Source organism: Gadus macrocephalus, chromosome 7 (genome assembly GCF_031168955.1).
Source record: "Gadus macrocephalus chromosome 7, ASM3116895v1".
In the NCBI taxonomy this organism is placed as follows: Eukaryota; Metazoa; Chordata; class Actinopteri; order Gadiformes; family Gadidae; genus Gadus; species Gadus macrocephalus.
The window spans coordinates 1,969,314-1,984,582 of record NC_082388.1 but is presented as its reverse complement, the minus strand read 5'-3'; the positions used below and the strand labels follow the sequence as shown (position 1 = coordinate 1,984,582).

Sequence of the window (15,269 nt, the reverse complement as noted above, 5' to 3'; positions counted from 1 at the left end):
TTTTGCCAAAATAGGTAACATTGGTGTATTTTCAGAACTCCAACAATGTTGCAGTATCAACTATAGGTGTACAGTACGACTCTCGGGATTGTGAGTTTAGCCCATTGGAGGTCATTGGATAGACAAATATGCATTGTATCCTATCGAGATACAATTGTGTCAATGCAATATTTATGTGATATATTCAGAGTATTGCATTAAAATATTGCAACAATATTTATACTGTATGTACCACCTAATTGCAACTTAAAAAATGGATGCTTTTTCTAAACAATTGTATACACTTGAATATGTAACATGGCCTCATTAAGTCCAAACATAGATAACAGTATTTTGATGGAAGTGTTTTAAATGTATCACACAAGCGTTTAATTTATGCTCTCTAAGAGATATTCATATGATCGTTGTGTTTCCCGTTTTGGTGGAAAAAAATCTGTTTTGAGAGGAGAGAACATGGTTTTGAGTGCAGTGTTTCGTTTCAAAAGAGATTTGTGGAGTTTTGACAAAATGGTAATCTCTTTTCAGATTTGTCCTTAGTGTTTTGAGAAATTGAGCTATAGTTTCAGAAAACGTGTTTAAACAATTGAGAAAAACCGTGAGAAAAGCTTCCTGCTTGTTCAGAACACCGCTGATAGACTCCTAGGGCCCTATTTTAACGGTTTGAAACGCAAAATAAATATTCAAATTGTTTTGATTGTATGTCACGTGATCAAACGGACGGGTGAGAGTCATGAGACTCAATCCAAACCTGTTGAAAGCAAAGTAAAGTGCAGCAGAAATGTTTGGCTACATACCAGGCTAGGTTTGTGGTGTTGTGTCGCCATCTAGAGGTCCAATCTGTCCAATCCAGAGTTACCTATTAAATCTGTGGAGAGATTTCAATTGATACTGAACCTTGAAATAGTGTGCCGAGATTCCTCAGGGAGTGACCTTTGACCCCTAGGACCTCTGGGTCTAGATTCATCAGGGAGTGACCTTTGACTACTAGGACCTCTGGGTCTAGAGTCATCAGGGAGTGACCTTTGATCCCTAGGACCTCTGGGTTGTTGCTATTATAAAGGCGGATAAATTACTCTTGCCCCCTGAAGTAGCCTAATCACCCGTAGGTGTGGTTTGGGCCTAACGTGCAATAAACCAATGAGAGTGCCATCTCCCATCCCCTTTAAGAGCCATGAGCTCATTTGAACCTGATGAGTTCATATTTTGACAGCGCGTTTACAATCTCCGATGAGACAGATGCATGACCACATGAATTTCAAACTTCAAATGGCTCAGTTTATGGCCAAATAATATGGCCTAATTCACACATGGAATAGTGTTTTCTTCTACAACTTCCGAAATACTGAGTCGTCATGTAAATTGCGGCAAAGAAACCTAACACATGCGGTTCTGTGGCCGTAGCTGTGGGTCTATTTAATGACATGCGTTAATACCAACAAGTCCGCAAAATTTTACGACCGTATAGGTCGTTTGCACTGCCACGGATTACGACCCACTGGAGCGTATCAAAAACGAGTGCCTCTACAGGTCGCGGGAGGTATGTATGCCACATATATGTTTTTGCTATGTGCATTTAGGGTTTTAGCCATTTTATTCAGGTGTAAATGATTTAAGATCAAAACTCAAATCAACGGTTGGAAAAAATAACTCAAATTTTTTGCTAAATCTATTCATTTGATGAGTAGGCTATAAGGATATAAGGATACAACCCGGTATAAGGACAACGCCCATACACTTTATTATACTTACATTACATACCCGGTATCACGCCAAGGCGTAAAATAGATACGTCTGTCCACATCGCAAGGCGTGTTCAGGGTCACGCTTTGCCTGACCAAAGCGTCACCCTGAACACGCGTCCTTCTCCATTCGAAATGAATGGGGGAATAGCACCAACAGGGCATTTGGTGAAATTGTTACGTAGCAATATTAATCATTATTATCTGAATGGGAAATGCAATATTTTAGGACAGATACACCATTAAAAGTGTTTCTAATGACATTTCTAGCGAGAAATTTACATTTTCCTTGCATAATCTTCAGTCAGTGAATGTGTATGATCTTTATTAATCTTTATTATCTGAATGGGAAATGCAATATTTTAGGATCGATTCACCGTTAAACATGTTTCTAATAACATTTCTAGCGAGAAATATACTTTTTACTTGCATAATCTTCAGTCAGTGACTGTGTCTGCTCTTTAGTTTTATAGTTATTAGGAAGATTTAATCGGCTCGCTCGCATGTTTCAACGACGTCAGGTTGCTAGGGACGCTGCTTTCGCTAAACTAGCACCTCACGTGTTTCCTGTGTTTGTGTTATTAAACCGTTACTTTATGTAACTTTTAATGATATTGTAATAACCACAGGCGAGGTATTGAGCGAAGTAAGCTTGATAGCAGGTTTATTGGATTCCACAATCGGACAGGCAGGCACAGCTCCACCGGAAAACTACATCAACCAAAACTCCCGCCCGGAAGGAAACCCCCGGAACCCCCTCTCAGAAGGCCCGCCCCTTCCTCCCAAACCCTGTGACGTGAAACACGTTTATCTGAGAGCCAACCCAGTCGCCAAAAGCATACGTTGACAGTGTACGTTTTCGTGAACACTGGATTACGTCGCATTTCAACATAAAATAGCGTGTTAGCACACACACACACACACACACACACACACACACACACACACACACACACACACACACACACACACACACACAACTTGGTTGATGTTGAAGGTGTCCTTCAACATCTACGCTTCCAGGCGATTGCAACGGTGCCACACATGAGCATATTCGAACATGTTTAATGGTAGTAATTAGCTGTCGAAATTGGAGGCCTTAATAAATAATGAGCAGCTATTGATTTGCTTCCCGATAGAAATTTGTGAGAAATGAAATGTTATTTAGCATCTCCACGTTGAGCTGAGTCCAATGACACCCAGCATGACACTCTAGCAATTGGTAACATGTATTTTACATGGTACACCTAGGTCTAGGACATGATCTCGGTGTAGCAAGAGGGCGAGCTTGATCTCATTGGACTCAGCTTAACGTGTAGATGCTAAATAACATGTAATTTGTCAAAAATCTCCATCGGGAAGCAAATCTATAGCTGGTCATTATTGATAAAGGCCTCCAAAATCGACAGCTAATTACTACCCCGAAACATATTCAAATATGATCATGTGTGGCACTGTTGCAATCGCCTCGAAACGTAGATGTCAAAGGACACCTTGTTTGCCCCGTTACGCCTACGGGAAGATATTTTCATACTTCTAATGGATTGATTCATATTTTAAGGTTCTCGGAGTGAGACTTTAAACGGCTGCAGCAGAAGTGTTGAGACGAAAGATGATATCAAGACATTTATAGAATATTCCCATTCACATTATGATTCTTCGTCATAACATCCGTCCAAATATCCTTTACAGTCACGAGCGAGGATTATGAAAGTCCAGGCCCCCCCTTCCTGCACTCGGGGTCCAACTGGGCCAAGTTTCGGTGCGGGGGTCCCAGTTAGGCCTTAGAATAAGGTATTCAAATTTCAGGGCGGTAGGACGTTCCTATCTCAAAAACTGTTTTTCCACCACATTCTGAACCATTAGGTCTTGCAGGTAACACTTCTGAGGGGCTTTGTCCAAATGACAGTCCATTTGGGAAAACTTTTCTTCTCTAAGGGCTAGAACTCCAAATCTCGGATATGTCGTTCTCGGGGCCCCGGGAAATGTGTGTAAACATTTTAGCCTCCCTAGCTATCTCGAAAAGGCCGGAAAAGGGGCGTGACCTCCAATGTACATAAGACAGAGGTTAGTTTCTAGTCCCCATTTTTTGTGGGATGGAGGTGTACATTTGTGGCTTATGGCGCGTTTCCACTGCAGGGTGCGGAACGGATCGGATCGCAAAGGTGCGGGTCGGTCGCGTTTCCACCGCCAAAAGTGGGCGTGACCCGGACTTTGCCGTACCCGTTCCGGCCCCATTCTCGGAACTCCTCCGTTGCGGTACCCAAAACGAGACCAGACGCCTGAAAGGGTCCCGTGAAATTCTAGCTACACACCCCCTCCGTTGATTGGTCGACAGAATCGTCACTTCCGGGTGACGCGGGGATAAAAACAAACAAACGGTAGCCTCGCGGTATTATTCTTTTCAATTAACATGTCGCGTAAAAAGCTTGCTTGGGCGAACAATGAGGTGGAGACGTTCGTCTGCATTCTTGGGGAGGAAGACGTTGTTTACGATGTTTACGTAGCTGCCGCGGCGATCGACATCCGGCCTACCACCAAGGGTACTGTCGGCAGTGGAAACGCGACCTCGGAACTGAGCTGGGCTATACCGCCCCCTCCCTACCGCACCTTTGCGATCCGATCCGTTCCGCACCCTGCAGTGGAAACGCGGCATTAAGGTGTGTAGACACAGCTGGCCTGTGGCCACGTTTTTGAAGTCTGGGGTCAAAAGGTCAAAAGGAGCCGGCACCACGCCGCTTATGAGATAACAAAAAGTTAATGTGTATTTCTCTCGTAACTTTTTGTCATTATTAAAGAGAAGCCCGATTCTCAGATATGCGTGTTGGATGGCTAGGGTGTAGGTCTGGGAAGAACTTCAGGCCAAAATCTTGCAAGCGAGCCGCTGGGTGCAGGTGCAACGAGATGGAGCACTTGCTGAGTAATTTCCTGTAGGGCTGGAGCCACAGGTTGAAGCGTATGCGTCCTTTGAGACCCCCTTTGATATATAAGAGACCTCAAAGTACAGCTTACTTAAATGTCGTCGACCTGCAGTCACCTATTGCATCACTTCCTTCAGAGCTTCGGCCTCCTAATTGATCATTGTAGTATAATTTAATGCCCTCTTTCATATATATGATACCTCCACCACTTGGACGTGGCAACAATTCTCCAAATACATATGGGGAGGGGGGGGTGATGCTTGTGGACAGTAGGGTTGTACACTAGACATAAATAGGAAGCAAAGCAGGGATAACCTCTCACAAATATATATTTAATAAATTGTTTCAAATAACCCTGCCTCGTTAAATCATTGAGCTTGGTGTTTTGCTTTCAAAAATAGGTTATAGAAGAAGTCTAAACTGCAGAAAATAAAAACATCCAAGCTGCCTTTTAAGGATAGTTTACGACAAAAACAACACAATGGACGGCAGCTCCTTTGCCGCGTGGTTTTTAGAGCCATGTAAGGATTAGAGGGGCTGGTCGATAGCAACCACCATAGCAACCATGACGGTCAAGTGACTGGATGCAGCCCCGTTGAAAAAAATAGAATACCACCCTACACACTGAGGAGAATAATGATATTTAAATTATTATGACCATGAAGTCTTTATTTGCATGGGTTTACATTTTGTTCTGTGTAGCATGGAAAAATCTGAGAAACACTCCCATTCAGAATGCATTGGTTTACATTTCGTTCTTTGGAGCACAGTTATTTTTATTTATTTATTTATTTTCAGTTTTTGTGGAGGTGCTTCAAAGATGCTAATTTTTCTGCAATAATCCAAAATCCAATGGAAAACCCGTTGGCTTTTTGTCAAGGGAAACCCAGGTCGACGCTCACTTCCGGGTTGGCCAACATACGTCATCCCTCCACCACTCTATACCAGTGTTGGTCAAGTTACTTGGAAAAAGTAATTAGTTACTGATTACTGATTACTTATCCAAGAAAGTAATCCAGTTACTTTACTGATTACTTATCTTCAAAAGTAATTAGTTACTTTACTAATTACTTTACTTAGTTACTTTTCAAAAACACACTATCTACTATATACAACCTGTATGCGCTTTTTTTAAAACTTGTTTGTATTAGTCTCAATCTTTTTAACGATGCACATTGCAAAAAAATAAATAAATTAAATGCAACAGTCTCTCATTTAAAGAAAATCGTTTTGGTGTGTATACACACCTTCATTCGAATAGATGTAAATAAAATACAGAAATAAAATAATTAAAACCAAAGTCTCTATTAACATTTAGGCTGTTCTAATGTCAAAGAGTAGGCCTATGTGTTTGAATTGTGTGTGGAAGGATGTGTTTCATAGATAAATACATAGATATTATATATAGTTATATGCTACACGTGAATCTCCTAAAATGGCGCAATTTGATTGGTTGGCTATCTCGGGATATTGGGCAATATCCCATGATTGACATCTCAAACTCTATTGTTTTCATCCCAAAATGTCAGCTGATAACAACAAATAAACCTTCGGTCTCGGGGGCTATTCCCCACTATTCACTTAGCCTTTGGCGAATAATTGTTAACTAATAGCCTCGATAGATAAATAGCCTAGTCAAGTCTTTACCAAACTACACGTCGGGAATTCATTTAGGTGATTCGGCTCACACAGTATAGCCTACTAAGACCACATAGAACAAGGGAGACAACAAGTCTGACTGGACATACACATAATACATCACATTAAAACTAGACCCATGCGTTGATAGATAAATAAATAGACGGATAGAAAGATAGTTAAATATGTTATATTATTTGCCTTGCGGAGCCAGCCAATCCTGTGCACGTATGCAAATTAGCCATGTGCGCCTAACACAAGAAAGACGTAATGTTGAGAAGTCATACTAAAAACGGATAGCAAGCGAAAGCCGAACAATACTGTCTCAATCACATACTTTTGGTGTTGGTAAGAGGCTAGCCTTTAAATCTTTGCAGTGACTGAATGTTGATGATAAAACGGATTGTTGTAAGATGAGTGTGTGCGACTGCGTGTGTCCTTTTCGGCTTCGGCATACTGCATGCTTATGATCAAGGCCTTGTGGTTAGTTGTGGTCTTAGTGAAGCAGCCTAGCCTTGGAGTTTGATAAGTTGGAGTGATTGTGTAGTACGGGCGTGCGAGAGAGAGAGAGAGAGAGCACACCCGCCGTGGTGATGTTTGGCTTGTTGTGGGCTGTCTGTCGGCATTCGCCGAGTTGGACGGTGTGCTTTGTGTATCATGTGTTCAATGTACATCTGTCTGGTCATATTTGCGGTAGATTGATGGTTAAATAATGTCACACCACGATCGGTTATAGGCTACTTGCAGGCACTCATTTGCAAGTGCACTGATTGCTGTCCGATAGGATAAGTTGGCCCATAGCTAGCATTATGCCTTCTATTTCTAGATCTTCTGACTAATTAATGTTTTTAATGTTTTTTACATCTTTTACCGAGTCAAACTCAAAGTAATGTCTGAACTTCCATGAATTAAATGCTCCATGTTCGCTCTCTCTCCCGCACTCCATGTCTTGCACACACGTTGGTGTTGTTTACTTCTAGACGTCGCGCCGCTATAGGCTACGTCATTGTCACGAGACAGTCTCACAAAGCAAATACGGCAAAATCCCAAATTCTTTTACTGTCAATGGAAAAAATAAATCACGGTTTAGTAACGCAGGATGCTTGCGGGAAAGTAAAAGTAATCGAATTACTATTTTTGTAATTGTAATCCCTTACTTTACTCGTTATTTGAAAAAAGTAATTGGATTACAGTAACGCGTTACTTCTAACGCGTTACTGCCCATCACTGGTGGTACGGTGGGCGGCTCCTTCTCTGTGTAATCTGAACCTGACAGCTTCCTGCGCACTTCCAATCTGCTGCGGTTGCAGCCTCATGCATTTGAGGAGAGGAGGTCCGGAGGAGGTAACGTAACGTATCTATATTTATTCATGATGATGACAATCTGTACCAACTCCTTTGTCGTAGTTTGACCGAGGGCAGCGAACGATTTATCTTGATAGTTTCTAAGTTCTATCATTGACGTTGAAGCTATAGCCAACATTAGCTTCACTAAGTTCTGATTGACTTAGTTCCTCTCCCTGATCAAATGTAAACAAAGACAGAAGATTGATAACTTAATTGATTTAGCTCTGTCTTATTTATTTATTTTAAAATGCAGTGTTTTCTCCTTTTAGGAACTTGTTTCTGCCAACTCACCTCTTCATTGCCATCTACCAGTTCCTGCCTTTCATTAAGCTCTGATGCACTTGGTTCCTGTTCCTTATAAATAAATAAAAATGTGTTAACTCAATTGATTATGCCCTCTATTTTATGAGATTTATGTGGTGTGCAAACAAAAGTCTTGTAACCTTTATTGTAATGATATGACCACTATGACGGTATGTTGGTTGTGGTATATGTTATCAATATTGTAAATTTTGGTTTTTGACAAAATATAGGTTTGGAGTGTTCGGTTGCCTGGTACCATGGTTGTTACTTGGTACAAATAATATGGATGATTTACGACCATCTAGTGGGGAGTCTGAAAACTGCTAACGAAACGTCATTGAAGTGAAAATAAAATAAATAATTTGTACTGTTGTAAATTCAAAATTAATTTAAATAGGAAAGCTAAACGTTAAAGCACATAGGGCAAAACACTCCAGTAGCACCAGGCATGCTAGCCAACAGTGTGTTGCGCTGGTAGAGGCTAGCTAGCTAAAAAAAACTCAATAATTACAATATATTTCTAGAATAAATATTAATTTAGCTGAGCTCATAAGACACTAGCACACTTACTGTGCATGTCAGCTTCAATTGCTTGGCTTTAAAAAAACCTCTGATGTCCTGTCCACTCCTTTTTGACATTTTGCTGTATTATTAACTAGGTAGGATCAGAGAATGTCGGGCTTTGGTTGTATCGCTATCTCGCCTTTTTTCAGTCGTGACTAGATGTCCCCTCTGCGGCACCGTAGTGGATTATTTTTGTATGAGGTGCCAGCCTGACTTGGACAATGAATGAGATATTACCGTAATACTAATACTCTATGGCTGGTATGCAATGATGAGGCACCAGACAGTCAATTAATTTTAGCCTGAATACATAGGTAAAAAGCACCAGACCGCTAGTACCATGGATGGACAGTGTCAGAGCGAAAACCTGTTGAACTAAATGGATGTGGTTAGGCAGCAGGCACGCAGGCTACACAGCGGGATACATCTGCAGACCACTGGCACATTAATAAAGGTAAGATGCGATATTTATTGCTTAAGATTTGCTGGTACTTGGCGAGATCTTTTGTGTTTTTTGCCCTCATGTGGTCAGCTGTTTGAACTTGAAATAGTACTACTAGCCATAGCCTCCAAGTAGCCTAACTTAAATCATCCAGTGTTAGCCTTCTTACGGTGTTGGGTATAGCCTGGGCGAGATTGCGATAGTGGAGTCGGTGGAGTCAGTCTCTTGTTGACTCAAAGTGACTTTTGGTCATTCGCTTTGCTTGAATTATGGAATAATTGTGTGTGTGTGTGTGTGTGGGGGGGGGGGGGGGGAGTGCATGGGTTTTGGTGAGAATGCCATGTAGATTGGATGGATGTGTGTTGTGAATTGAGAACAGCCAGCTCATGATGTGATATAAAGCGTTCAGCTATAATTATTTTTAGCTTTTTCGATCTTGACATATGTAGTGCTGTGTGTATACGTTTGCCCCTTGTGAACTTAAACACGTAGGTAATAAGCCCCTCTTTGTTTATTTTGGTATAGCTCATGTCATGTCACGTCAACATTGAGTGCATCATGGAGCAGAACATTGTGGGTCATTCATGTCCAATGCTTTTTGAAAACGCTTTCTTCATAAAACGTGTCAGACATAATTTTTTTGTAAAAATCGTATTAATTAGTAAGCTACACAGGTATCCCGTCTTCAGAACCTTTCATGACCTGCGCTAAAGAAAAATAAGGTGCATCCCCAGCACTTCTAAAAATGCATTCCAGATTGCGTCTCTGTCCCCACCACATTTCAAACCAAACTGACGCCAATGGCTGAGCTCATAGACACATTGACATTGTACACATTCAGCATTGATTATGCCATAACGATGTTATCCTTTCAAAGTCCAGTCAGAGAAACTGCAGTGCAAATAATCCAACAAATGTGTGTGCTTCTTTGTGTGTGCGTGCATGCATGCACGTTTGAGCATGTGTTTATGACTGTGTGTGTGCAAGACATTTAAAGAGTGTGCCTTTTAGTTTCCGGCTCCGTTTAAAGGCCACTTTAACATCCCATAAGGGGGGGGGGGGGAATGTATGAAATCAGCCTCTACACACACACAAACAGCAAGTGTGTGTGTGTGTGTGTGTGTGTGTGTGTGTGTGTGTGTGTGTGTGTGTGTGTGTGTGTGTGTGTGTGCGCCCTTACCTGAAGTCGTTTCACGGCCGTTGAAGAATAAGGTCATACGAATACTGCCTCCGAGGTCCGAGGCCGCCCCGATCACGGCCCGGCCCCCAGCGGGCGGCCTTCTGCCCCTGACGGGGGACACTCACCGCAGGGGAGGGCTGCTTCTTACTGGAGACTTCATCTCTGCTGCATGCAGGGCGCCAGACTAACTTTTTCACAGGTAACACTGGTGCCACCTAGCTTTTCATTTAGTAGCACCAAAACTAATTAGGTAGCACCATATTTATTTTTTTTGTGAACGGGACTTCCTCTTTAGTGATGTTGTAGGCGGTGTTAAACTTGATGATCATTTCTTCATTCTCCGCCGAGCGATTGCTCTCATCTAATCCTATTAAATGAGGTAGGGAGGGCCTGGGAGCTTTGTGTGATGCAGCGGTCCCTGCACGTCTTGTGCTTTTGGCTTTCGTTGTCTAATTTTAATGACTGAACTTTGAATTGTGTAGATCTTTTTTCGCCAACCTGTCACTGTCGTCTTCAGAAGAAGAATCTGAGATTCTTGTCGCTTCCTCTGCTAACCCTTCTCCACCACCACCAACAACAGTAGGGGTGCAATGGATCACAAAACTCACGGTTCGGATCGTATCCCGGTTTTTGAGTCACGGGTCGGATCATTTTCGGATCAACAACAGCAAAAAAGATAACGAGGCAAATGTGACTTTAAATAAAATCTTCAAATGTGTAAAAACAAAATAAAGTAAAAAATTTGGTAATAATCCTGCTTCCTTTAAGCATAGTCAATATTTAAGAAAATTGCAATCTGAGGCATTATTCCTTCTTCTTTTTAACATGGATAGTAAATAATCCCTAACTCTGGATTTACAACTTTAAATTCAGGATGTCTGCATTGCCTGGGGAGAGTTTAGAAACTACACTCTCCCAAGACAATGCAGACATCCTCATCTTCTTTACATCTTCTTTTCTATACAGTTTCTGTTGTGTTTTATTTGGCATTTTGTAAATCCATTGATTTCAGTTGGAAGACTCATTGCTCATTGCAAGGGTCATTTCGCTCGGTTCTAGCCCTACTGTTGAAACGGAGAACCGAGCGAAAAGAATACAACCAAATAGTGATGGTTGAATCTGAGTCAATCGGATTCAAAGAACCGAATCCTTACATTCACCCACGAGTCCGTGGTCTAAATTAACCCGAATCTTTCGGTTCTGGCTGCTACGGACGACATTATTAAAACAATGCACGAATGTCATCAAACTGTAGGTCTATAACAACATTAACACATCCGTTTTTCATCTGCATAGTAACTTAGATTAAGCATACGGAACCGGAGCTGCCAGCTGCGTGGTTGAATAAGAACTTCCTGTAGAGACAGAGCTGTACACAGATCCATAGACTGAGCGAATTCATGGGTCGGATTCGTATCCGGTTGAGTGAAAGACGAACTCAAAGGATTCAGATGAAATGGGTCTGACTCGTATCCGGCTGGGTGAAAGACTAACTCAAAGGAGTCGGGACTCAGTTGAAATGGGTCGGACTCGTATCTGGTTGAGTGAAAGACTAACTCAAATTACTCAATTCATATTGAATGGGTCGGACTCATATCCTGTTGAGTGAAAGACCAACTCAACGGACTCATACTAAATGGGTCGGGCTCGTACTGAATGTAAATCGTTAAACTCTTTTGTTACAAAGGCATTATTTTACGAGAGATTATATTCTAAAATGAAAGTAGTTTATTAAAAATAAAGTTGTTTGCTGACTATGTGAACTCTCAGAATATTTCTGTGTTTGACGAGCTTCGAAGAGAAAAAAAAATAATCCATACGTTTTTTTCCTAATTCAGATAGCAGTCACGTTGACGACATTTCCGATGTTTGCAATGCATCCTTTTTAATATTCAAATATGTTCCATAATGTTCGGCCTGCGCTGAGAAAGTCCTTCTAGAGCAGGTGACGTCAAGAGTTAATTGGAGACGGACGCTGTAGGCTATCCATAATGACGTCAATGGTTTTGGTTGAACTCAGCTGTCAACGAGCTGATATTGAATATAATTCCAATATCAAATATTTTATATATTTGATATTGGAAAAGAATATTATAAGGAAATTCACTTTGTAGCATGCAGGGTATAGTTTTCAATGCTGCATATTTGGTCCTCTGCTGCTGTGGTCCTTATCCTTATCACCATCAATAACAATAAAAATAATAATAGGCCTAATATCAACAAAAATGACTGATCATGACTAAAAGTGGGAAAGGTTTATTTTGAAAAAAAACATACACACAACAAACAAAAGCAAAACGTGCAAATCAGTTAAAACAATAATAAAAACAATGTATGGTATAAAAAAGTGCAAAATATGCAAAACAATTCACATACAAGTAAATAGCCTTAAAACTCTTAAAAAAATATTGTTTTCAAATATGAACAAAGATTATAAATAATGAATGAATGAATAAAGAGTAAAACTTAAATAACTATATGCATAGGTGCCAATATAAGTGCTTCATGGCTAGCTTAGGTTGGCATTTAGAAAAACCAACTGACGAACTTTAGCAGGACTGAGCCTGCTCCTCCTGTCGGTTATTATTTGGCCAGTTTTTGAAAATATGCACTCTGATGGCACTGACGTGGCCACTATGCAGAGCCTGGTCTTCATAACAGTGGACAGGTTCTTGTAGACCATTTCGCGAACCCTCCACCAATCCAGTGGGTCAGCAGTGCGGGGGGTGAGCTGCTCGGATAGGAACCCCCTCATCTCCAGCATGGCCTCTGTAATGGGGTTCTGAATCCCTGGTCTCAGGTTGGTCACCCTCTCCTCAAAGTCAGCCCAAACCTGAGGCACTGGCTCCCTTTGTGGGCTGCGTGAGGCTCCCTCCGCCTCGGCCACGGCTGTGCGGGCAGGTGAGGATGCTGCCAGTTGCATTGCTTCCACCACTCTAGCAACAGCACCCTCTGCGTATCTTTCATTCACAAAGGCATACTTTTTGAACCTAGGGTCCAATAGTGTAGCCTCTGCCAGGACAGCCACCCTCTCCACTCCCCCGAACCGTTTGGTAAGGTCAGCTGCCAGACAATTCACCATTCCTTCGATGGCCTCATTGGGAGAGGAGTTTCTTTGGTGATTGGCAACTATTCGTTGGAGCCCACGTGCCATCAAAATGGCATTGGAACCGGTCACAAACCTGTAAAAATATAAGCAACGAGTTAAATAATACACATTTCAATTAAAAGATACTATTTAGTTACTGCAACACTATGGGCCTTTCAGTATTAGATGATCCACACTGCACATATTATGTATTTAAATTACAGTTTGACTCACCTCTCTGAGCTCATCTCTACAGTGACCTCCTCAAAGGGTTTGAGGATATGGCAGGCCTCCTGCACAACATCCCACTCATTCAGGTTTAAGGCTGGTAACTGTGGGTTTACCAGTGCCAGGGTCGACACAAGTGGCTCTTTGACATCAATAAATCGCTGCAACATGTAGTAAGTAGAGTTCCAACGTGTGGCAACATCTTGTTTAAGCCGGAGCTGGGCCTGTCCCATTTGTTGTTGGACCTCTTTTAATTTGGCAGATGCCACTGTACTTCTTCGCACATGTTCTGCTATTGTTTTCACTTTTTGAATTATCAGTTGAATGTCCGGTAAATCAATGGCATGCCTGACAATTAAGTTTAAAAGGTGAGCAAAACATCTCACATGGTTCCATCTCAGGATTTCGCTAACAGCCCTCACTATGTTACTGGCATTATCAGTCACACAAGCTGCAACCTTTTCTGATATGTCCCACTCCTGTGCAACACGCTTCAGTTCCTGGGCCAGATTTTCCGAGGTGTGGTTTGATTGTAATTCAAAGCAGTCCAGTAAATTTGCCTCCAGTTTGAAATTGTTAATGTAGTGGCAGGTCACTGACATGTAGCTGGTTGTGGTGTTAGAAGTCCAACAATCGGTTGTGAGGCATATAGCTGGAGCAGAACGTATTCTTTCTCCAAGGTCAGCCCTGACCTTTTCAAAAAGGTTGGGAACCATTTGTGTAGAGAGTGTGCTTCTGCTTGGTAGCACATATGTTGGGTCCAGTGCCTGTGTGTAGGCCCTGAATCCTCTGTCCTCAACTATAGAAAATGGTTGGAAGTCAGTTGCAAGCATTTTCACCAGGGCTTCATCCACTTTGCCCTGCTGGAGTGGCTGAATTGGCCGTCTTACAAATCCTCCCAATGACGTTTGCCTTTGCCGCTTTGGTATTGTTGCTGTAGTAGTTGCAGTTGTGGATGCAGAGGTTGCAGATGTTGTTGCTGCGGCTGTTGTTGTTGCTGTGTCTGTTGCTGTTGCTGTTGCTGCTGTCTCAGTTTCGGATTCCTGAGGACCTGATAGACTCACGGTGGGATGTTTGGTTTTCAGATGCCTCATCATGTTGGATGTGCTTCCCCCATGAATCGATATTTTATTCCTGCAATATTGGCATCTCGCCTGACTCTGATTTTCTGCCACAAAATGCATCCAAATATCGCTCCTCTTCCTAGAAGACATTTTGGTAAATAAACCTAAGCTGTATCTCTTAACTTGCTGCTTCTCTCTCTTCTCTTGTCAATTGTCACAAGGTGTTAAATGAGAGAATCTGGTTCATGGGGGTTGGGGGGAAGGTGGGGTTTGGGGACCACCCCTTCACCTTCCAATCAGATGTGTCTGTCATTAGGCTAGAAGGTCAAAGTGGGCTGGTCATCAAATTACCACGGTAACTTGACCCAGTATCTCCACCCTGCAGCCATAGCAGTACAGGGTCAAACACACGGAAAAGTACAAATTGACTATGGGCTTGAATAGGGGGAGAGGGGCTGTTCAGGCATGCCTCAGAGGGTGACTCGAAACTGTCCACTTAGTTATTTGCAAAGTGAATTTCCTTATAATATTCCTTTCCAATATCAAATATGTTCCTTATCAGCTCGTTGACAGAGTTAAACCAAAACCATTGACGTTATTTTGGATAGCCTCTTGAAATTTGTTTATTGTAAACATGACAATTAATTAAATTAAGTAAGAATAAAAAATAAGTATCGATTCACAATTTCCGAAATTACATATTTAATTCTGATAAGCTGCCTAACCAGCCAAGCCTATCATGTTACAATTTGTTC

At 41.8% G+C, this 15,269-nt stretch overlaps 1 long non-coding RNA gene across 1 annotated transcript; it reads left to right on the top strand.

Annotated features, from left to right (window-relative positions):
* Positions 1 to 7,589: 7,589 nt before the first annotated feature.
* Positions 7,590 to 8,030, top strand: LOC132461096 (uncharacterized). Its single transcript, XR_009526521.1, has 2 exons — positions 7,590 to 7,642; positions 7,915 to 8,030. It is a non-coding gene; the product is annotated as an uncharacterized LOC132461096 (long non-coding RNA).
* The last annotated feature ends 7,239 nt before the right edge of the window (positions 8,031 to 15,269 follow it).